At 34.6% G+C, this 25,174-nt stretch overlaps 1 long non-coding RNA gene across 2 annotated transcripts in view; it reads left to right on the plus strand.

Moving 5' to 3' along the window:
* Window positions 1-12,885: 12,885 nt before the first annotated feature.
* LOC139081811 (uncharacterized) overlaps window positions 12,886-25,174 on the plus strand; it is a 190,658-nt gene continuing 178,369 nt past the window's right edge. For both annotated transcript variants that reach the window (XR_011537161.1, XR_011537162.1), the window contains exon 1: window positions 12,886-13,168. This is a non-coding gene — a long non-coding RNA (uncharacterized lncRNA). The remainder of the gene's footprint in view (window positions 13,169-25,174) is intronic.

A 25,174-nucleotide genomic window follows, 5' to 3' on the forward strand; every position in this document is an offset into this window, starting at 1 on the left:
TATGTACAGCTCTTTGTACACTGATACATTAGCATTTCTTCTTATAGATAACAAAATTAATATGTTTAAATGAATGACTAACTCTTAAAGTGCACTCGCCATTTCCTAAGTACCCAAATACTAATTCCACTTTTATCTTGCAACAATAACGCAAAAAGAATTTTGCTCTAGGTTCAGCCACGCACATACTTTGCATAATTTAAGAAATGAAGTAAAAATAGAAAAGACCACATTTCCCAAGTGAAATGTTGTGAGAAAACAAACAAACATAAACAAAATTATATCGTTACAAACACCTTTGGCTTGAATCTAGTTCAATTTTTAAAGAATCTAAACATACAGATAAAGGCGCCGGCCCTGTGGCGGAGTGGTTAAAGTTCCACACGCTCTGCTTCATCGGCCCAGGTTCCTTGGTTCGGATCCTGGGCATTGACCTACTCCACTCATCTGCCATGCTGTGGAGGCATCCCACATACAAAGCAGAGGAAGATTGGCACAGACGTTAGCTCAGGGCTAATCTTCCTCAAGCAAAAAAAAGAGGAAGATTGGCAATGGATGTTAGATCAAGGTGAATCTTCCTGGCCTCCCCCCCCAAAAAAAGGTACAGGTAAAACTGTGATCAAATCAACTGTAAATTGAATGACAAAATTGAACCAGGGCCATCTCTATGAACTACCTTAGTAGCAAAAAACTGAGGGCTGTGTGCATTTCTTTTTTCTCCAAATTGAGCTGTTAGCTTAGTGCATGACAGTGCTAACCAAAGAAGAACCATACTTAAAATAAATGTACTTCTCTTACTCATGGATCTTTCTGGGGCCATGGAATTTAATCTTGTTTGTTTGCTTGTCTTTATTCAAAGACGACAATAGGGACTACATAAAATGTAAGGTTTTTATTTCTCTTTTAAGGTCACACATGTCAAAGAATTAATAAATTTTGTTTAAAAGTATAAATATAACCAATACTAGTATTTCCTATTTGTCAATGTTGTAAACATTTAGCACATAGATACAAGAATGAGATATTTTTAATTCTATAATTTCCCTTACAATAAAAGATGCTATTATATTCCTAAATTTTATCTTTAAAGCAGTCTATTTATATAGAAAAAAATCAAACTCTTGGAAAGAAAGGGATCTGTAAAGAGATTACTTAGGTGTGTAACATCATGAATATATATGCTATTGAAAAATATGGCATTATTAAATTCGGCTCTCATTTCTCCTGAATGTTATTCAGGTAATATTTTCTATAAATAAATCACATATATGACCAGGAAAAAAAAGATTTCTTTAAGCAGTCTTTCCAATATAATGCATAATCTTTACTATCTCTTCAATTATCTTACAGGGAGATTTTAGAAGTTTTGAGCACTCGAAATATATTTTATCTCACCCCAGATAAGCAGAGAATTATTCCAATCCACTCCCAGATATCTCTATTTTCACTCATTTTAAATTTAAATTTTAAATCGTATTACATTATTTAGCATCAACCAAAAAAATCCACAGAGGAGGAATAACTAAGGTTTACTGAACTCTTAATTTGTGTCAGTAACTGAGATAAACACTTTAGGTAAAATATCTAATTTTGTTATCAAAAATTAGACACAGGTACTATAAGTATTTTTATTTTATATATAAGGCAATGGAGGCTTAGTGAAGTTAAGTAACTTGCCAAAAATTACATGACCAGTATGTGGCAGAAAAAGATATGAAAGCTTTTACAGACTGTGTTATACTGATATGAGTATAAACTCAAAGTAGGAAGCCCAGTGGAATAGAGAGTCATGAAGAAATAAACAGGAAAGTTACTAAAAGGGCAAAAGTAAGATTCATTGTACTTCTTTGAATGGGATTTTATCTCTACTTGAAAGAAGTCACTTTTTAAATATTGTACAATTAAAAGATAAGAAGAAAAATAAATATAGTATTCCAAAATATGTAAAAGTATATTTTTAGTGTCAATTAAACACTGAACTTATAACCAACCTTTGCTTAGAGAGTTTGAGAGCAATGTCAATAAGAATTCCCCAAAGCAAAAATTTCGTTAATGATTTATATTTGTCTGAAATACATTTTTATATAGACAATATTCACAAAGTTCAGAATTATGAAATGCTGTAAAGTCTAATCACATGAATAATTTACCCCTATTTAAAGAATTGTGTTAGGATAATACTGGCATCAATACAAAACACGATCACTTTTTAACCTATCTTTTTGATTTCCAAGTGCACTTATCAACAGTAAACCACATGAATTAGTGACCATGTAAAATTTATGAAAAGTATACTGTTTGCTGTAAGCATTCATCTAAATCTTCAGTTGTATCATCTAATTTAATTGCTTGCAAGACACAGAAAACAGCTTTGTTTACTTGAAGCCAAAGGAGATTCAATGGAAGTATATGGGACACATCTCAAGAAAACAACAGTCTTTAATAGACAAGGATCATTTCCCTAAGTAGCAAGAGCTTAGCAAATTCCTACTTTCAGTAACTCTGATAGAATTAATGCTCTCCAGCAGGGGAGAGAGGGCAGGACTGGTTCCTGATTAAAGTTTCAGAAAAACAGAAAGGAAAAGTTGGTATATGTAATACCCACATATAAGCTAGTCAATACAACTATTCATCTAACTGTAACAGTAATTATTTCTTTCGAAACTATTTTCCTACTTAAAACTAGCATGTCTAGTCTACTGTAGGCATTTCGCATTCATTGTACATTTGACAAGGAGAAATATATCTTTAAAATTAATTGCCATGAGTAATGTTAAAATACGTCTTCTCAGTTAAATAACTGTATCTTTATATTTATTTCAAAGAAGTTTTACTGCATATTGGGATTTCCAATAATATCTAATCATAAATATGAGGTACAATATATTGAATTTCAGAGCCATAAACCATGAGATCTAGCATTATTTTTTTGTGAATTTCGTACCACGTATTTCAGTATCATATCTATGAGCACACATTGGGCACAGACTTATTTTTTTTTGTTTCTTGTTCTCTAATATAACCTTAATTTCGTTCCTTGATATAAAATATTTTAGAAATTAAAATTTTATATATTTAATGTATGTATTCATTCAATTCACTAAGGAAAGAGAATATGATCAACTTGCATGTAATATTTAATGAATGTATTATAAATTAGATATAATGGCCGAAGCTAGTTTCTAGGTTACACTTAGACTGCATCTTTATGAATGTTAAATGAGCATATCAATATAAAAATCAATTACCTTTTTCACTGAAATACATTGAAAATTACAAAACCTATAGGTTACAATTGCCATAAATTATACTCCACTTCTAGAGAACAGTTGTTTGAAAATTTTTAATGATATAAAAAATTTCTTTAGACATCTATCATGTGAGAGAGAACTAAAATTGAAATTATGTATCATTCCTTGCCAAAGTCTCAGCAGTAATACAATGTTCAGGGTGTAGTACATTTCAGGACTATACAAATGAAAAATATTCCTTTGGATGTTACTATCTCTGAAATGAAATATTTTAAATAATGTGAGTTTCAGTGTTTATTTTATTTATCTAATCATAAATAACTTAAGGTGACAAGTTCCGTATTGTTACTTTGTTTCAGCTTTCATTTTTATAAGAGAAACAGTGTGAACGATATGTAAAGCTTTGATGCTGAAACAGAGGAAACAGAACAAGGATAAACTTTCTTTTATTAAGTTGAGAATATTTATCGGAAATTAATACAATAATTCTGCTTCATTTACCTGGCATTATTGGTGAGCAAGCTATTTCACAAACATGAATTATCCAAATGACTTAAATTCTCCCAGTTACTAACTGAAACTTTCATTATAGCTATTCTGTTAGAAATCTTTCAGTAACTTGTTGCACACTTTTCTGACTCATTTTATAGTAGAGTAAATATAATTTGGCCTTTTCTTGTTGATGCAGTCAATCATCTTAAATGCTATTCATTTATTCACCAAACGTTTACTGAATGCCCAATAATTCAAAATCTGCAAAGGACCGGGACTGAAAGGATGGATCTCAAACGTTAATTGCCTACTGATAGCCATTGGGATCGTAGGTAGCTAAACGGTTTTACATTCTCTCATAAGTGACCCTCTTACAAGGAGGGCTTTGGACTTTTCCTTCTAATTCCCTGAAGGATCAGGATAGTTGCTCCTAAATCTCCTAAATCTACATTGCCATGCCTTCTCCCCAAAAACTGAAACCCCGTCTGGACCCCAAACTTAGGATTCCTTTGCAGTTTCCATGACCACTTTGATTATGGAAATATTATTTTATAAATGTTGCCCTGGAACTAAAATATTAAGAATTAGTATGATGTGTAGATTTATTGTCCCTTTTCTTAGATTTACCATTAACTTTTAAGTCACAGCTGCAGTATTTCTAAGGAAACCTCTCATGTTACTTAAGTGAAGGATTATTCTTTATCTTCTGCTAAATCATATGAGTAACCTTCATCTAATATACTGTATAGGATGGGCTAATTAAGCACTTGGCATTCTGTCACATCTTCTCATGTCTTTCTATAATGGAAAGACCTGAGAGCTCAACAATTCCAAGACTCCCTTACAGCTAGTGCTATGGATAAAGGTTAGGCTCTAACAGTTTCATGCACCAGACTAAGCTCTGGAGACATTACTTTCGCCTTTATTTTTGTGCTTTTATTCCTGAAGTCAATGTTCAGGGTCTGGTCTCTGATTTTTCTATTTGAGAGAGGTAGCTGCAAGAGCAATGACAGCTTGGTTCTTGGCTGTTACAATGGTGGCATTTTCCTGATTCTAGCTTTCTGAGTACTGTGTCTCAACTAAGGCGTTCTCAGATATCCATATTCCATTGGCAGCACCTGATTCCTCACTGAGTGAGTTCCACAATGTGCTAGGAGTAACTTGCCAATGCCCAGCTCAGAGGTGGTGTCTCTATCTCCTGCAATGGTGTTGCTAACAATTAATTCACTCTCCAGTTAAAACCTTTCTGGGTTTCCATTTCCTGTACTGAGGCCTGATTGATATTCATAAAATATCAAATCTCTTAAGCAATATGGTGAAAACAGATACAATATGAATACATGAGCTTTTTGGCAACTAGTTTCCTCCTAAGTCTAGTCGGTTTATTTTTATTTGTGCACTTATGTATTTCTTTATTCTATTATTTGCTTCCTTAATATGCTGCAGATGGATAAAATAACTAGAATTGCAACTTTAACTCAAGAGCAGCAGATACAAAAGAGTGAAAAAAAAAAATTGGGAAAATATTCTCCTGGGAAATGGGTAGCTTGTTGGTACTGGTAGAGGCCAGAGGTAAACAGTGCGATTTTGAAATGTAGAGCAGAACATTTCAGAATAACTTTCAATTCGCCAGGTCATTTACAATTCTGAAGGGCTCAGGCCTCATTCTGCCTGTAAAACTGGAAGCTCTATTCTAGTAGAAAGGAAAAAGAAAATTCGTGAACATGGAGCCAATGATCATGACAGATTGGAAAAAAACTTTAGGAAATAAGACAAAACAAGGTAACAGTACACTGTTTAAAGACTATGCTTCAAGTGCTTATGGATTGAATACATGTTTAAAAGTCTGCATACATTTTATCTCTATTGTTAAAAATAAAAAAAAAAGGGCTACTTTATTCCCAATTGAAACTTGACCAAAACTGACATCACATCAATTTCCTGGTCCTTTAGTAACTAAGAGCAGAGATTAAACTCCCGATCCCATGAGAAGATTGAATTCACTGAGTCAACTGGAACAATAATAGACTCATCAAAACCTGTGGCAAATATCCGTGAAAATAAACCAGTTGGAAGTTTGGAAAATAAAGAAATGCTTGCAAATTGATCAGAGATAATGACCTTATTGGAAGCTGAAGGAAACTAGTTTGTTGAGAAATGTAATGGCTGGGGGAGGCCTGAGTTCTCCCTGGGAACTGGCCGTCTTCAACTTTTAAGGCTGTCACCAAAGTAATAGGAATATTTATGAGGATTTTCTTTTATTTGGTTTTGGTTTGGGTTTTATTTGTTTGTTTTTTATCCAGTTTAAGTTAGTAGTTGAAAGCAATGTGTTAAATTGTTTAAGATCTTTTGTGTCCTTTCAGTGTGTCCTTATACAATTAACAGTAAAATACATAAGCAAATGTGATATGTGGTAGGAAATGTAAATATGTACAGAGATGGCTAAATTTACATCTGTTGCAATGTTTTATTTCATATCAAATAATCCTCTCTGTTCATATCATTTTAGCTTTCTGTTATCAGGGGTTTATTTGTTTATTTATTTGGGTTTTTTTTTCACATGTAAAAATTACTCATATTTAATGTGTACAACTTGATAAGATTGGGGATAGGTATATACCCATGGAAACACTACCACCATTAAAGCCATAAACATATCCATGACCTCCCAAAGTTTCCTCCTGCCCCCTGTATCATTATTATTATTATTATGTGTGGTAAGAATATTTAACTTCAGATCTACCCTCTTAGCAAATTTTAAGTAGACAATACTCAATGGGGTTTAATACACTGGTCTCCAGTTAATAAATTTATATTGCAACATTCTTGTCAGAGGCCCTCCTTTCACCAATTTCTCTTCCATAATAAGTTCAAATAAAAGGCATAAATGAGAGGCAGGCCCTGTGGCCAAGCGGTTAAAGCTCTGTGTGCTCCACTTCAGTGGCCTGGGTTCGTGGGTTAGGGTCCTGGGCACAGACTTACTCCACTCATCAACCATGCTATGGAGGCATCCTACATAAAAAATAGAGGAATATTGGCACAGATGAGAGCTCAGGGCTAGTCTTCCTCAAGCAAAAAAAAATGAAGAGGAAGACTGGCAATGGATGTTAACTCAGGGGGAATCTTCCTCCAAAAAAGAAAAAAAGACATAAATGAGGAAATGCTCCATACAATTCCTTCTCGGGAAATAATCTCTCATATGAGACTCTGAATACAGTACTCCACAGTTTGCACCGATTCATTGCTTTTGCTTATAATTCTTGTAAGTATCATTTGACTGAGGCAGAGGCCTGGTTTGAATTCGGGAAGATTACATTGAAAATGTATGCCTGGAAATAAAAGCACGGAGTTTAATTAAACTCATGGATTAGGGATGAGGACGAGGTTATTAAACAAACGTGAATGTGTTACTGAATGTCTCTTTGAATTTGGCTCAATCAGTGAGCTTGTTTTCTAAGATGTTTTACTGTAATTGGTGATAGAGACTTGGAAGAAGCAGTGTTAAAGTAGAGATACAAATGAGAAACAATCCAAAAGGACTCAGAAGCCAATAGCTAATAATGCAGTTCAGAATGAAAGAAAAAAAAATGTACTTGTTGAAAATTAAATTAAAAAGAGTGCTATTTTGCCAGTGCAGAGAAAAGAACATTTCCATTTCGCTCAAAGCTAGGTATTAGTATGCAAAGAAGCCGGGGGTACTGTCTCATCTCACTGTCCTGGGATTTATTTACAGATGAGGTGTAGATAGCTGGAGTATTGTCAGAAGTTAAAGCACCGTGAAAGGATCCACATAGAAAGCAGATAGAGAAGTGAGGATTATTACTGACTCTTATGCAGCAGGCAAGAGAAATGGAAGCTACAGGGAAGCTACAAACAAGGTGAATGCATTATATTATTGTACCCAAATATTTTTTGTATATTACTACACAATTTTGATATCTGCCTTTCTGTGAGGAAACATTTATAAAAAGCTTTTGTAAATATTTGAAAATCCATTTGAATCTAAATTATAAAATAATACTTAAAATTAAATTCTAAATATTTTGTGACTGCTCTACCTAGAAAGAATAAGCACTTTGTAAAAGTGCCGCACTCTTATATTGTCCAATATTTTCTTATTAATCTGATAAACCCTATAAATTCTATTTTAGCAGAGACCAACCAGGACCCATTTTAGGAATAACCAACACCTAGCTTTTGAAAACTATACACAATATTTTCTGTATATGTCCTAGAGCTGCAAATATTTTGGCTTCCCTTATAATTCATATACTGATGTTGTCTGCCCTCAGATTAGCTTAGATCATGAGTATAATACAATCCAAATATAGTGACATATACACAAAGATCTGAGGGTTGACTCTGGTAATAACTAGAGTCTTAAATCTGGCTATGTATGGGTCCTTAGGCCCTGGACACCTTTGATCATTATCAGTTTCAATGAAATGCAGACGGCAGGGAGTCACTTCAAGCTTAGGCTAAAATATGCTGGCCTAGATGACATCGGAACCCTAAACATGATTAAGTTACTATATTATTTAAAAAATCGGTGACATTTCATCAATTCATTTAAAGTTTTCCAAATGGAGCTAGATTGTCAAGGGAATCTTCTGTTTACACATTTAAAAAAAAGTAGAGGATTTCTTTGCACCCATCTTTACTTACTGGATCAGTATTTTACCATATCATCAGTTAGGAAGGATAAAAATCCCTTCAGCTATTAAAACATGTATGAAAAATATTTATTAACCTGGACTTAAAAAGAATTGAACTGACCATTTAAACCAAGTTTTCATTTTTGTGCATCTATGACAATTAAAAGGATGGAAAATGCTATCAACCCTTATCTGGATAGCTAAATTTTACATGTTTTTGGATATACTTTAGACTATATCATGTTCTGTAAATGAATAATACTGTGTAATAAATATGAGATCTAACAGACAGAAGTCCGTTTTTTGTCTCAGCTAGGTTAAGTTGGGTGTGTGTGCGTGTGCATGTGTATCCATTAAACATGCGTTAATTGCGTGACTCTCCCATGCTAAACACAGCCTCTTCCATTGAGGGGCTTATGGTTTAGTAAAGACGGCAGATAAACAAATAGGTAATTTTATGGAAATGAGATAAAAGCTATGATGGGGGGAAATGAAGGAAATATTAGAAAGATTATGGGCAGGAATATTTGACTGGAGCGATAATAGCTATGTGGAACACTCAAAGATAAGTAGCCAGGTGAAGGCTGCTGGAGAGGGGTTTTTGAGAAGCAATAGCTTTCAGAAAACCTTTACAAATAACATTTTTCATAAAGGCAATCTAACAGCAGCTTTGTTAAAAGAAGCAAATATAAAAAAGCACACTTTGAATATACCAGTAAGCTATTAATAGTCTATAGCTTAATTTTTCCTTTACATTTACTGATGACTTATTGACATTTTCTTCTTGATTTCTGCCATTAACATGCTAGAGTATTTAAACTCCTTGCTTTGTTTAGCAAGGCCTTTTCAAGGTCTACGCTGGGTTTTGTACCTTTGGTGCATCAGCACAATAGCAAGATTGACTCGTCCTGAAAATCATATTTTTTTCTGTTTCTTTCATACTGCTGCATCAAATAATAACTACATTTAAGATTCATTATAGTTACAGTTTTACCAATGTCACTGTTCAAATATATTATTCATTTGATTTGAATTATATTTATCATTACATTTTATCCTGTGGTGTAAGCACTTCTTAATTTTTTGATTTTTTTTGTTTGTTTCACACACTTATATTTGCACATAACTAGGGAGACTTTTAATTTGCTTTTCAAACCAGTCCACTTTGGGGAGGGCAAAAGGGCAGCATTAATAATTTAGCTGTGGTGATAAGTATCATCTTAGACTGGCCTGGGCAAATCTACACCACAATACATCCCAACTCTACTTGAAATATCTAACCCTCGCTGTATAGAATGTAAACAACCTTTGAAAGAAGGTATGGTTATTCTATTACATAATTGAATGATTGATTTCAAATTATTATTGATCAAAGCAGATTTTGTTTTTAATGCTATAAAGCACGCTTTTAAATCATAAAGAGAGATTTCTATAGTTAAGTATAACCACTATGGTCCATTAATGTGAAACTGGTCAAACTAAATCTCCTGGGGTTTATTTGGCCTTTAGAGAACAGGTTTTGTAGGTAAACTGGTATTTGAATCTCAGATCCACTACTGCCTAGCACTCTGATTTTGAGAAATAACTTAAACTCTATGTTGCTAAACTTTCTCATTTGTAAAATGAGGATGTCAGAGCCTGCCCTGTTAAGTTACTGTGACAATTAACTGAAATATCATGACATACAAAACAATTTGCATGATGACCTACATATTATAGATGTGTAGTATATATTACTATATTTCCTTCCAATCATAAATATTAAACTGACTTTCAAGTCAAATATATTGATAAATTGCATGAGATAATTTTGCTTTTTGTTTTCACATTATTTTCATGTCATATTTCATAGATTTGTACTAAATAACATCATCTATTTCTATAATTTTATCTAAAGTCGTTCTTCACTTCTTCTGGCTTTCATTTTTATTCTTGAATTCCAAAGTCAAATGTTTTCTTATTCTCACTTCTGAACTTGTTTGGCTAACTTTTGCAAATGTATTTTCACCTTTTGCATCTCCAGACAAATTTCTCTCATAAGTAAATATTATCTCGAGAGTACACAGACTCTTTTGTAGAAACAGAATAATACAAGCCCCCTTTGAATTAAAGAAAATATGAGATTAAAAGTTAGAATTTGTTTTTAAAAGAGAATCATAGTTCTTTCCAGGGAACTTACGGGGAAAAAAAAAATCACATGAATCCCCAACCAGTGTAAATGTGTTATTCTGCAGTGACAGTGATGTTTCATTTCCAAAAACAGTTTCTAAAAAAATAACCTGGATTATTTTGCTAAACAGATTGGGGAGATGGCCACAAACAACCTTAACCTTAACTGTAACCATATTCAATTCTTTATCAAAAGTAAAAGAAAAAAATCTTTCATTACATTTTTCCTCCCATTCAGTGTAAAGGGATAATGGGTTGTCTGCTACCAAATTCTTCTAATGCCTTTCTTAAGTATGTTTATCTGAAATGTACACTGTTCATTTCCAAAACTTAAAATTTTGGATAGTATGTCTTGGATAAAGGCCAAAATTATAAAATTTGGCTACCAAAGGAAAGAGTGAATATTTAAAAATTGTACTTATTTAGATGTAAGTGATATTAAAAGGAAATGATTTACCATCATCCCTATTATCATAATTATTATAAGCTTAGCTAAAGTGAACCAGCTGTTGTTCAGGATGAAAACAAAAGCCAGTGTAGTTATTTTTGGCTTTGAGTATATATTGCTTTTCTCTATAGTTGTTAAGAAAAGAGAGTTTCTGAAAGTTTCTAATTCTAAAACACAGAACTCTTTTCATTCACTTTATTCTTTGAAGCCTATAGCTATTTTATATTCTTGTATAACAGCCATTCAATCTTTCTTCTCCCCCTGTTAGACCATTTCTTGTAACTTCTTATTCATCTGGTGATATTGTGCGTGCTTGGATCATTTACTGAGAAATTAAATGTTATGCTACTTTTTCCAATATAAATTTGTTTTCATATTCTCGATCCCAACAATACAACTGATATTTTGTTTCCCGTTCTATAGGTACATGTTTGAAGGCCACAGACAGATTTTCTTGGAAACTAGAGGCCAGTTCTCCAATTAGCTCTCATTTTTGATTGGGGAAAGTTGACATGATTTAAGAAGTATGATGCACTAAGGATGTGGAGGTGGTGACAAATTTACGACAATGCTTAGATATGAGGAGGAGAACTATTCTGGAGAGCAAGAAGTTTGAGAACCTCCTATATGATTGCAGATTGAATAAGATTTTGCAGATCATGCAAGTAAAAAGTCCATATGCTTGTACACTCATAGGAAAATCACAGACTTGGCAAGTTCTCTAAGAACAAGGACTATTATGTGCAGGTAGGGAAGCCAGACAACGTATCAGGTCCCTCAGCGTGGGCCAACATTCTTATACATAAGCTTGGTATTAAAGTCAAAGCATCCACCACAAATGGGGCAAAAAAGGCTGAACACATGGAATTTATTGAGTGGCTTTCTTGTACCGAAAGAGTGCTGAGCTTTTCCCCATCACTGACAGATGTCAGCGCTGGTGGTCCCTTTATTGCCACTGGTTGGTAGGCCAGACTGCAATGACCATAATAGCCACGAACAGCAATAAAAATCACCATTATTATCCCAAAAGATATTGAATTTCTATCCACCATATTCACATACCTGGTTTCAGCGCTAAGTTTCCCATCCGTATTCGTCACTAGGTTGGCAAAGTCATCAGTTATCTCATTTTGTTCATCCAGCTCATTCCCAATTTCCTGCCCCACTGGTTTTTGGCACCTTATGATAGAGCAAAGAGCATCGAGGCCTGTATCCTGTTCTTGGATAATTTTCTGCTGTTCTTTCCAGATTTCATCAAAACCCAAGCCTCTGGTCTCTTCTGGCTCCTCAAAGAGCCAAGGGTTATGTATTCCTCGCTTAGCTCCTCCAGTCATCAGGCTGGACCTTGGTTGTATTTTCACCATTTCTTTCATACTGATTCCGTTGTTGAATTTTCTCAGCGGTCTCTTGGGGAATTTGACAAGTAGAATTCTTTGCCGAGAACTAAGGGTCCCACGCCATCCTACTCTCCACCCACTCCTCGGGCTCTGCCTGCTCTCAGCAGCTGACTACGGCGGCCCTCGAGGCTCAGTCCCCGCTGTTCCGCCCATGTGTGACCGGAACCTTTCCGGAGACGTGCACTAGAAGAAGGCGCACGGGAGGCGTCTGGGTAATAATCTACTCATGTGGTTAAACGGGTGTGTTTACTTGGTAAAAATGTGAGTTTTCTGTATTTTTGTCTTCATGAAAAACGTTTACTTAAAAACGCTATAGTACCTCTCCTAAACGAAAATAAGTAAAGCTTTATGAAAGTTTGGGAGAAAGCTTCTACTCTAGGCTTGAGCCTAGAAAGGGTTAATTCAAGTAGTCTTTAAAGTTGGACGGGAATCATGGGTAAAGATTAAAGGATGGAATATTCCAGGTCGAAAGAATAGGATGAGCAAAGGAGAAAAGGGGAAGAGTGTGGAGCCTGGTTGGGGAATGGGAGAAAGCTTGGTGTGGCTTCAGTGTCAGGGGCTAGGAGGATAACCCAGGAAAGAGAGCCATCTTGAATCCTCAATAATTTTATTTTTGAAGTTGTGCTGTGTCTTGGGACAATGGAGAACGTTCCTTGCCATTCTAGTCACATACAGCATTAGCGACGCCTCATGAACACAGACTTCAGATGGAGTCTTGGTGGATGGAAGTTAAGCAAGTCTCAGAGCAAGTAGAAGGTAAGCCAGTTTTGTCGATGGCTGGGTAAATGGGGAACTGACAGACCTAGAGACTGAGCTTTTTGTTCGAACCGGAAATTTCTTCGAACACAGAAAGAAGTCAGGGATGTTCTATGAAACAACCCAGAAAACATATTATTCTACACTTGTGTAACTTCCCTCAATTAGCTGACCTCTTCAGTTGAAAGTGAAGAAGTGAAGGAGAAAGATCTACTTATAGTTTACTTTCGGTCATTTCTTTTTCTCAGTAGCAGGGTTAGAGAATGTAGGTAGAATATGCTTGTATTAAGAAATGAAATATAAACAGGTCAGTTGATTTCGTGCAGTGTTTTTACTCTCTGGTAAGTACATATGCGTGTACTGGCTACAAAATACGAATTGGGTAAGTTCGGTGATTCCACATATGAGCTAAATGCTCTTATATTTGCATTTAAAACTGGCATGTCACTGTATAAAGACGAAGGGGAAAATTCATGATGAAAATTTCAAATTTTAATTTTTCTTTTCTTAGAACATTAAATAGCAAATAAAATAACACCATGACAAGTTAAGAGAGAGATGGTAGAAAAAAGAAAAAAAAATGCTTTATATTTCAGTACTTTCACAGTATAGTTTCTTGCTTTTTGAACAAATCTCTCCACGCTGGCATTTTCACTGGGCCCAGCAAAGTATGTATCCCCACCTGCCTGAGGGCAAGCGTATTACTTATAACTACTGTAGACTAAACATTGGGCCCTTTCTTATAAATTCAGGAATATGTAAGTTCTTCGGAACCAACACAAGGCACTGGGGTGGGAAGACCTTGTTAACAATACTTGCTGAAATTTAATTTCCTTCTACCTAGGTGTGACTGGATCTCGAGGCAGCATTCATTTAGTGTTGTGGAGAAATCCTTGTTTCAACACCTGTGGTTTTATATACTTTTCCCAGGAGCCTTTAAACTCCTGGAATGCTAATGCAGTGTTTCTGTCATCCTAACCTATATATCAAATATGTCAGTGCTCCAGGCAGATGCCCTCAGAGCTCTTGTGCTCTGCCCTGGGTCCCAGTATGTTGTCAGTAGTGCTTTGTCTGTGCTTGTGAAAAAGTGGAGTGCCCAGGAATATGCTTTTCCTCCATGGATAGAACTTAACCAATGACTGGTAAGTGGGGGGCTATTAACACTCTCACTGCTTCAAAACTGATAGAGCTAACTCCAGATACTCCCCACATTGCCTTCAGGGATTCACTGTGGAATTGAGCGAAAGTTCTTTTTGCGATGTTGTGTCATCTTATCTACTGGCTTGACTGTTCTCTTTGTACTGACTCATCTTCCCATTGCTCTGCTGATTGCTTCTGGGAAACATCTCACTAAATTCCTTTTACACGAAACTTGTCTCAGAGTCTGCTTAAGAGGAACTCAATCTGAGACTCTCAGAGAAATTAAAATTTAAGACGAGTAATAGGCAACTGATCAATGTTTATTGAAGTCAACTGAGAATGGTGTGTAAAGTGAGACAGAATTCTGTATATATTTAAGTAGTCTATCACTATAAGTTTCCTTGTGAACACCCATGAATGGCATGGAGTCTAAGCAATTAAGTGGCTCGTTTCATGTCAGGGTTCTTGTGAATGCACTGGCTGAATTAACAAAATAAATATTTAGGTCTTGTTTTCAGTTATGCAACATCGTGTACACATAGCTTTACTTTTTACGTTCTGAGTGAGTATGAATGAGTTCTTTGTATAGCTCTGAAGAAAATGTAGGCTTTTACTGATTCAAAACCTTCATATATTTAGTCACATTTAGCTGTAAATAGAACAATTTAACATTGTCTTCCATCTTTAACAGTTTCTGCCTTTTAAAATGTTCACTCCATATAAGGCGAGTTTGTAGCATCTTTGAAGAGATGAAATGAATATTGAGATTAGAAAGTTTATGAACATTTCATGACAGAAAATAAGTGATCATAAAGAAGGAAATAAAATGAGAACAATCCATTGAAATTATTTTAAAAATCAATAGTAGAATTACTCAACTCTGGAGATTTATTCAGTAATTTTAGGTGACTCTATTTTGAGAAACACTAGTACTTAGCAACTGGATATCAGTCAAATAATCAAAATATTTCTCAGAAATCCAGATTATGAACACCTAAGTGATCTATATTCAATTTTAAGTATATTTTGTTGTCATATGTCCTTTTAAAAGACTCAAAGTGAGATGTTTTGCCTCCTTGTCATGGCATATGTCTTCTTATTTTTCTCCTGTCAAGTAACAGTCACGATTGAGTATTTTTTATGAGGGTGTATATATATGTGTATATATATATATATATATTTGTGGAAAGAGAGAAAGAGAAGAACTGAGAGAGCACATATAGGGGATTTTTTTTAAAGTCACCAAATCTCTACTTTTATATGTGAATTTCCCCATATTTTCCTAAATCAAGAGAGAGACAGAAACATCCAACGTGGTCACACAAATGCTTTTTATAAAGCACTTCAGGATAAAATCATGTGAACTATTCTGCTAATTCTGCCACGATGCCTATTCTGATACATAATTCTTTTAGCAACAAGAAGTCACTGATCAGTCCTCTCTTTTTTTCTACCTTTTCTTAGAGTTTAGCCAGAGTTTGCAAATCTGGTTTAATTAGTGAATTAAGAGCTATTTGAGGTCTTAAGTGTTTTGTTTAGCTTTTGAAGTCACCCCAGTGATATGTGGGACAATAATAGCTAACATTTTCACTCATTCTCTTATTTAACAAATTTTTATTAAGCATCCAGTATGTTCCAGGAACTGCTCTAATGAATAATGAGTAAATCTTCTGAATAATGAGAAGTAAAAAGAAGAGCTTTCAAAAATAGTATGATTGGAGAGGGCCATGCAATTCTCCCTAATCCCCAAAGTTTTATCTTTTAGTCCATAATAAAAACTAATTAAATTTTATTCCTTTGGCTCTAAGTCTTTAGATTTAGCATTTTTAGTAGTAGTACTTAAAATACTATAAATCCTTGAAAAGATAAATTGTAAAGCATATATCAGTTAGTATAATGCACCACTCATTTAGGACTAGAGATGAAATAGTTCCCTGGGAGGTAAGCAGGATTGTACGGAGGTCATAGGTACACAGGTAAACGTTGGTCAATTTGCCTTTTGGCCTGTGAGCAGCTCTTCCTTTTGCAAGGTGATAAGGTGTGTATTTCTCCTTTTCATACATGTAAGGAGAGGTAACTTTATCTATTCAAGTCTAACTTAAAATATATATTTCAAAAATGTAAATTTTGTTGATGCCACTTCTCTTTATTTGATCATTTATTGATGGACAAATTAGAATTTAAGAATATTAAATAATAATCTTCGTATTAGATAACACATATTGTCTTTTGCATATATATCTTAATGTTTTTTAGCAGCCTGTGGAGCATATCTTATAGTTCTTGATAAGTGATATGGTTAGTAAACAAGTAAAACTATATGAAAAGATGACCTTTAAGATCTTTTAGCAGCTTTAATTCAGTGGCAGTACAATTTATTTAACCTTTTAGAAAGTATTCATTTTTGACACTGACTTTACTTTTCAAAGTTATACAATCAGTATGTTAGAAAATGTACTTTATATTTATTCATAAGCTTGTCTATATACTATAAGTTTTTAGGTTATACTTTATTTAAAATTCTGTAATAAATTACAGTTTATATACACAGTTTTCCTTTAAATTGTATGTATATTGTATGCCTAATTATTTTATCGATGTTATACATGTGTATATACATACAAGGTATTCATGTTTCTTATATAATATATATATTTATTCTTATTTACATATAACATATAAATGTGTCCAATAAGAAAATGTTATATGTAAGTACCTAAATATAGAATATGTATATATTGTTCATAAATATATACTATAAGAAAAATGTATATTTTAAGTATATATTAAGTAGCATGTAGTATATATCTGTTTATATTTTTTCTTATTTAAAAAAATGTGTATTTTCTCCCTCAGCCTGTGAACTCTCAAGGTCAAGGATTATGTCATATTTTTATGTTAATTTCCACAACCTAGCACAATACTAGCTTAAAATAGGAACTTAATAAATGTTCATAGAATGAATACAATTTGAAACAGATCTCATAAATTGCCTTATATATTCTTGTATAAAAAATGAGGAGAGAGGCCCAGCCCGGTGGCATAGTAGTTAAGTTTGCGTGCTCTGCTCCAGTGGCCTGGGGTTCACAGGTTTGGATCCTGGGTGCAGACCCACATGCTGCTTGTCAAGCCACGCTGTGGTGGCATCCCATGTACAAAATAATGGAAAATTGGCACAGATGTAAGCTCAGGGACAATCTTCCTCACAAAAAAAAAAAAAAAAACGGAGAGCAGTGATTTGAACTGGCTTAGAGGAGAATGACAAAGGTTTAAATAATCCACAGTAAAAAACTCAGTGAACTGACCCTTTGGCATAGTGATTGAGTTCGGCACTCTCCACTTTGGGGGCCTGGGTTTGTGGGTTTGGATCCTGGGCACAGACCTATGCTACTCATCTGCTGTGCTGTGGCTGCAACCCAAATATAACGTGGAGGAAAATTGGCATGGATGTTGGCTCAGGGCTAATCTTCCTCAAGCAAAAAAAGAGGAAAATTGGCAACAGATGTTAGCTCAGGGATAATCTTCCTCAGGAAAAAAAGAAAAAAACTTGAGAGCAATGAACATCAAATTTTAAAAAATAATGACATTTGCAATATCATGCATGTATATTTAGAACATATTGTAACTCAAATAAACAATTTGCATTTAAAATGTGTTGTGTATATATATGTATGTATATATTTTTTCATCTTTATATAGTCCACATAAAGCTCTCACATTTAGATATTTAGATAGGATATGATGTACCTACATGAGTGGCAGATTGATAGATATTTAAATTTTTTTTAATTTGGATAATATTTTAAAAAGCAATCAAGATACTACAGAAATTTCTATAGATGCTTTGTCTATATCTTTTAATAGTTACTTTGATGTCCTAGAATGATCTGTTTATTACTTTGGCAGCCTGGGGTTCACGGGCTCAGATCCCAGGCACAGACCTACACACTGCTCATCAAGCCATACTGTGGTGGTATCCCAAGTACAAAATAGAGGAAGATTGCCACAGATATTAGCTCAGCAATAATCTTCCTCACCAAAAACACAAAAATATATACTTTATTGCTAAAAAATGCTGACCGTCACCTGAGTCTTCAGCGAGTCATAATCTTTTTGCTAGTGGAGACTCTTGCATCGATGTTGATGGCTGCTGACTGATCAGAATGGTGGTTGCTGAAGGTTGGAGTGACTGTGGCAATTTCTTAAAATAAGACAACAATGAAGTTTCCCACATCAATTGACTGATTCTTCCTTTCATGCACAGTGTCTCTGTATTATGGGATGCTGTTTGGTACCATTTTACCCACAGTAGAACTTCTTTCAAAATTGGAGTCAGTTCTCTCAAACCCTGATGCTGCTTTATCAACTAAGTTTATGTGATATTCTAAATCCTTTGTTGTCATTTCAACAATCTTGACAGCATCTTCACCAGGAGTATATTCCATCTCAGGAAAACACTGTCTTTACTCATGCATAAGAAACAACTTCTCATCCGTTAAAGTTTTGTCGTGAGATTGTGCAATTCAGTCCCACATTCAGGCTCCCCTTTTAATTCTCGTTCTCTTGCTGTTTCTACCACATCTGTGGTTATCTCTTCCACTAAATCCTTGAACCCTTCAAAGTCATCCATGAGGGTTGGAATCAATTTTTAACAAACTCTTGTTAATGTTGATATTTTGACCTCTTCCCATGAATCACAAATGTTCTTCATGGCATCTAGAGTGGTGGATCCTTTCCCCAAGGTTTCAGTTTACTTTGCCCAGATCCATTAGAGTAATCGCTATCCATGGCAGCTATAGACTTACAAAATATATTTATTAAATAATAAGACTTGAAAGTCAAAATAACTCCTTGATCCATGGGCTGCAGAAAGGATATTGTGTTAGCAGGCATGAAAATAACATCAATATTTGTGTACATCTCCATCAGAACTTTTGGGTGACCAAGTGCATTGTCAATGAGCAGTCATATTCTAAAGGAATATTTTTTCTGAGCAGTAGGTCTCAACAGTGGGCCTAAAGCCATGTTGTAAACACATGTGTTGTCATCCAGGATTTATTTTTCCACTTACAGAGCACAGGCAGAATAGATTTAACATAATTCTTAAGGACCCTAGGATTTTCAGAACGGTAAATGAGCATTGGCTTCAACTGAAAGTCACCAGCTTCATTAACCTCTAGCGAGAGAGTTAACCTGTCATTTGAAACTTTGAAGCTGGGTACTGACTTCTCTCTGGCTGTGAAAGTCCTACCATCGCATATTCTTCCAATATAAGGATGTTTTGTCTACTTGAAAATCTGTTGTTTAGCGTAGCTACCTTCATTAATGATCTTAGCTAGATCTTTTGGATAACTTCTGCAGCTTCTGCATCAGCACTTGCTGCTTCACCTGCACTTTATGTTATAGAGACAGCTTCTTTCCTTAAACCTCATGAACCAACCTCTGCTAGCTTCAAACTTTTTTTTCCGAAGCTTCCTCATCTCTTTCAGTCTTCATAGAATTGAAGAGAATTAGGGCCTTGCTCAGGATTAGGCTTTGGCTTATGGGAATGTTGTGGCTGGTTTGATCTTCTACCCAGACCACTAAAACTTACTCCATATCAGCAAAAAGACAATTGAGCTTTCTTATCATTCATGTGTTCACTGGAGTAGCACTTTTAATTTCTGTCAAGAACTTTTCCTTTGCATTCACAACTTGGCTAACTGTTTGGCACAAGAGACCTAGCTTTCAGCCTGTCTTGGCATTTGACATGTCTTCCTCACTAAGCTTCATCATTTGTAGCTTTTGATTTAAAGTTAGAGACCTATGACTCTTTCTTTCACTTGGACACTTGGATGCCATTGTAGGGTTATTAATTGGCCTAATTTCAATATTGTTGTGTCTTAGAGAATAGGGAGGCTGGAGGAGGGGGAAAGAAAGGGAGGAATGGCCAGTCAGTGGAGCAGTCAGAACACATACAACATTTATCTATTAAGTTTGCCATCCTATATGGACGTGGTTCATGGCATCCCAAAACAGTTACAATAGTAACGTCAAAGATCACTGATCTCAGTTCACTATAACAAATATAATAATGATAAAGTGTGAAATATTGCAAGAATTATCAAAATGTAACACAGAGACACGAAATGACCAAATGCTGTAGGAAAAATGGCACCAGTAGATTTGCTCAACACAGGGTTGCCATAAACCTTCAATTTGTTAAAAATGCAATATCTGTGAAGCACAATGAAGCGAAGTGCAAACAACGAGGTATGCCTGTGGTTGCACTTTATTTGATGTATTTTTTTATACTCCAGAACTATTGTACATAGTAAAGATGACTGAAATCTTTGATGCTTAGCATGACTTTTTTTGCTATATTTTTCTTATGTTGTACTTTAAGTTTATCATTAATTGTGTTCAAACATCTTCACTATTTGGAAAAATCGGCTATTGATTTTTTAATGCAGAATATTGATGTTGCATTCATGGGAAACGGAAAGGAAAAGATAAATTTACAACCTACAGACTCTAACCAAAAATGCCCCATGATTGCTCTTTAATACAACAGGAAAATTAAAATCAATATTTTAGAAAAATGTGCCATTCTTTCTTTATTATACTATGGAAAAAATTATTTGAAAAAATGTCTCATCAACTTTTGAAATTATTCCAAAATATATAGAGCAAATCCTACTATTAATTCTATTCTTACTATTTCAGATATCATTATTTAAAATCATCTAATAATTGTCAATGGAATACTTATATTACATTTGTTACTTTTTAAAATATAAACTTAAGAGTAATTTTAAAAGAACCAGATGGAAAATTATTGGAGAATGCTCTAGCAGAGAGTGAAAAAGTTTCAAAAAGCAGCTGGTGTATATTCACCTTTTTCTCTTCCATACTGGGATGGTGGACTGTTCTGGTTTAACCTTTCCTTCACCATCACCCAATACTTACCTGGTATTTGAGATATTAATTAGACTAACCCAGAGTTCATTGTTACCTGCATAAACTTCAGATAGTTCAAAAATATGCATTTGGGTTTAGGTGTGTTAGATCTAAGCAATATTATGTGTAAGATTTTATTTAACAGTTAATAAGCATCACGTCCAAAATTTTCATTGATTTATCTCACAATGTGATCACTATTTTTTCTCATTGAATTGACTCATCTCTTAAAGTTATATTGTCTCCATCTTTATACAATGTACAAGGGGCTCTTGGAATCTTGCAGAAGAAACTCAGTATGAAGTTTTGCCTCTTCTCATAAGGTCTTGCTATTTCTCTCCTTTCTCCAAGGAAGAGTCTCCAAGCATTGAAGAGCAGGCACTGATAATGAGTCTGACTATACAACGAGAAATGGGGAACTAAAGTGGATCAAATCGAATGAAAGAGCTCAAGTAAATCCATCCAGCATATACAGATACACACATGTGCGCGTGCACACACATGCACACAACTGGCAAGTTCAAAGAGTGGGCATGCATGAGGTTATGGTTTCAGAAGAAATTCCCATCAGGATCTAAAATTAGAAAACTAGGGGTTGAAACCAGGAAATTACCTCAGAATTCTGTTTTAAACCATGCAATGATGCATATAAAAAAAATTATATCATCTTCATTTTCTGAACATAAAATGATGCATTAAAAAAACTGTTTTGTTGATCATACAAATTTACTCTCTCAGTAGTGATTTAACCAGAAGCACTGAAATAATTGTAGAAGTAATTTCTATAGTGATTATTAAACACCATTAAAATGAAGACAGTTCTGCTCACGTTATGCCTTCAATCATTATTTTTTCAATCATAAATTCACATTACATAATTATTGATTGAGGGCCTACTGTGTACCAAGAAGTGTATGCTAAATTCTGTGCTTTCAATGACAGAAAAAAGGGTCTTACAAGTCTAGTGGGGAGACACACGCACACAGAGAAAGTGACATGCATATTAAACAAAATGGGCAACACATACATAAATACACTTACCTACGTATGTATAAACGCATTTAGGTGGAAAACACTTTGGAATTCTAGAAGAGCCACATAAAAGAAGTGATATTTAAGCTGAGAATCAAAGAATGAGTAGAACTCAGCCAGACACAGATTTGGAATTTTGGGGGAGAGCTAGCCGCCTTCTTATCTCAAAGAAACTGTAAAATTATAATACTCACAAGTTGCAAGTTTTGGAAACTATTTAAGGCAACTATACCCATCTCTTTCCAAATGAATAAAGACATTATTAAAGATAATAGTGTTCATAAATGCTGTCAGAATAATATTAGAACCCTTAGCTTTATGTCAAGTATAAATCAATCCTTTCAACAGTCATATCTTCCAAAAGTCTCCAAGGCAACACAAATCTATCAAAAGTAGTAGTGCCAGTGAATGCCTGGAGGGCAGCCATCTTATTTGTAGTTCCAAAGAGGAAGCTGAAAGTGTGTCAGAGAAGTCTGACTCACTCAGCACCGACAAAATGAGACCAATAAAAGTCATGCATCTTCATGCTCTATTTCAGATGACTAAATTTCTCTGGCTTCAAGCTCTTAGTAGGTTTAACCAGATGTGTCACTGCTCTCAGCGCCTGCTGTTTCTGGCAGACATTTTATTGCTGCTCCAGATGTTCAGTTTTGCTGCCTGTGTCCATCATACACATCATGTGTCTCAAAACTCTGAATTATTTCAGACTAATGACTGTGAGTTATTTGTTCATCTGAGTCTCAGGCAATTAATTTATTGGCTTGAATAATGTCTGAACTTTATTCATGAGTAAAAGACAGCTTGAGAAGATGAAAGGGATAGAATTATACAAATAAGTTGTAAGAAATAAATATTAGTGCACAATCATAAAATGTTAGTGCTGGAGAAAATTTAGAGACATTCTAACGGAAGTACTCTTATTGAAACATGAAGAAGTATCTCATGCCAGATGGTAGACAGTAGAGACAAGATTAAAGCATGGTTTTTTAAGTGGCAGTGTTGGGGAATTTGCACCATACTGCAACAATTGTCTGACTCAGGCGTTAACAAACTATGACCCATGGATCAAACACACTCTTCTCCCTGTGTTTGTATACAGCTTTATCGGAGCACAATCCTGGGTATTTATCCCCATTTTTTTTCCTGTTCTGCAAGGTTTCTTTCTAACGACAGTTTGAGTGTTGTGACAGAGGCTGTATGGCCTGCAAAGCCTAAAATATTACGTACAAAGTTCGCTGACCCTGATCTAACTCATAATTATTAAATAAATAATTGTGCTCAGTTTCAGCTTTCCCAAAGATCGTTTGAAATATGTTGTGGTCAGAGCAATTATTTTGGAGTTTGATGATTATCATAAAATCATAAACAGTTACGGTTGGAAAGTGCTATATAGGACGTTTAGTTCACCTCCCACTCTGTGAAAAATGTCTTTTACTCCATTTCTGACAGATGCTCATTTAGGCTTTGCTTGAATGACTCTACTGAAGGGAATTAGTGTGCCTCCTGGAGCAGTGAGCTGCACGGACGGACAGCACTATTAGTTGGAATAAACTTCCATGTTTTGAATCAGATCTGATATTTTTAAACTTTATTGATTATAATCCAGGCTGCACAGACATCAGAGAACAAATACGCAGGCACTACATGCCGATTTTTCAAGTGATTTAATTTTCTTACACGGCAAATCACATTAATCCTCCTATTCCCTGGGAAAACATATTCCGTTCATTCTCACTGTCAGACCTCTTAACATCCTCGTCATGTTCCCTGGATTCTCTCTTAATTGGTGAGATTTGTACTTTAAATGGAGCATCTAGAATTGGAAAAATCCCAGCCCAGTACATTGTATATTCTTTCAGTAATATTGAACAAATTACTTAATATTTCCGTGTTATGGTGATAACAACATGTCACATGGTAGCATTGCACAAATAAAGCAAGTTAGTATCTTCCGTGCTCAGTACACTGGCATAAACATAGTAAGCATTTAGCCAGTGCTGGTTCTTTCTCTAGCTTTTCCCTTTTTAAGAATGTGTACGCATATGAAAGAATAGGGCATTTGCCTCGCTCCAAAGTAGTTCATAGCCTATTAAGGGAGATGAGTACCTAACCAAATAACTACAATGCAACAAAATAAGTTCTCTGTTATAAGGTCCTAGAAAACATGGGGAATAAGTTTTAAATGTATGAACAATTCAGATGAGTTTTATGGAATGGTTTAGTTTTAATAATCTATGGTCTTTTTTGAGTTCCTAAACTAGGTAGCTTAAAAATTCATTTTGTGCAATATTTCAGAGGAAAAAAATCAGTTTTTTATGTTCAATAAATATTGTGTTGCCTCTGGGGTCTAATGAAAATTGTATATTATAATCATTTGTTTCATGACATTGTAAGTGCAGCTTAAGATGTAGAATAGCTTTTTGATGTGGCTTCCAGCAGTTTGTGAACTCATTCTTACAATAATTAAATACCTTTTAAAGTGGTAATAGTTCTTTCAGATTATAGTTATTCTTTAGACAAGTGGAGTTATTTGCTTAGTATTCAATATCTTCAAAAAGCTAATGAATTTTTCAAATATGTTAAACATATCTTAAGAGTTACGTTCTGCAGTGAAAGGGTTGGTCCCAGTGGCAAATCACTTTCTTATTATTTAACAATTATCATTTCCTCAGTTCAGTTTAGGTTTTTTCCTTTTATACTTTTAACATTTTGTATAATTAAAAAATATAATAAGAATTACATTTGTATGTAATAGCTAATGTATTTACAAAGGTAGAATCCTGTGAGGTTGACTGCCTGCTTTCATTTGTATCAGTTGTGTCCAGGGAATAGGAAAATGTGCTTAAGAGGCAAGGAGAAGAGGGATCATGGTAGGTGGAAATTTCAAATTTTATT

This window comes from Equus przewalskii, chromosome 2, assembly GCF_037783145.1.
Source record: "Equus przewalskii isolate Varuska chromosome 2, EquPr2, whole genome shotgun sequence".
Classification (NCBI taxonomy): Eukaryota; Metazoa; Chordata; class Mammalia; order Perissodactyla; family Equidae; genus Equus; species Equus przewalskii.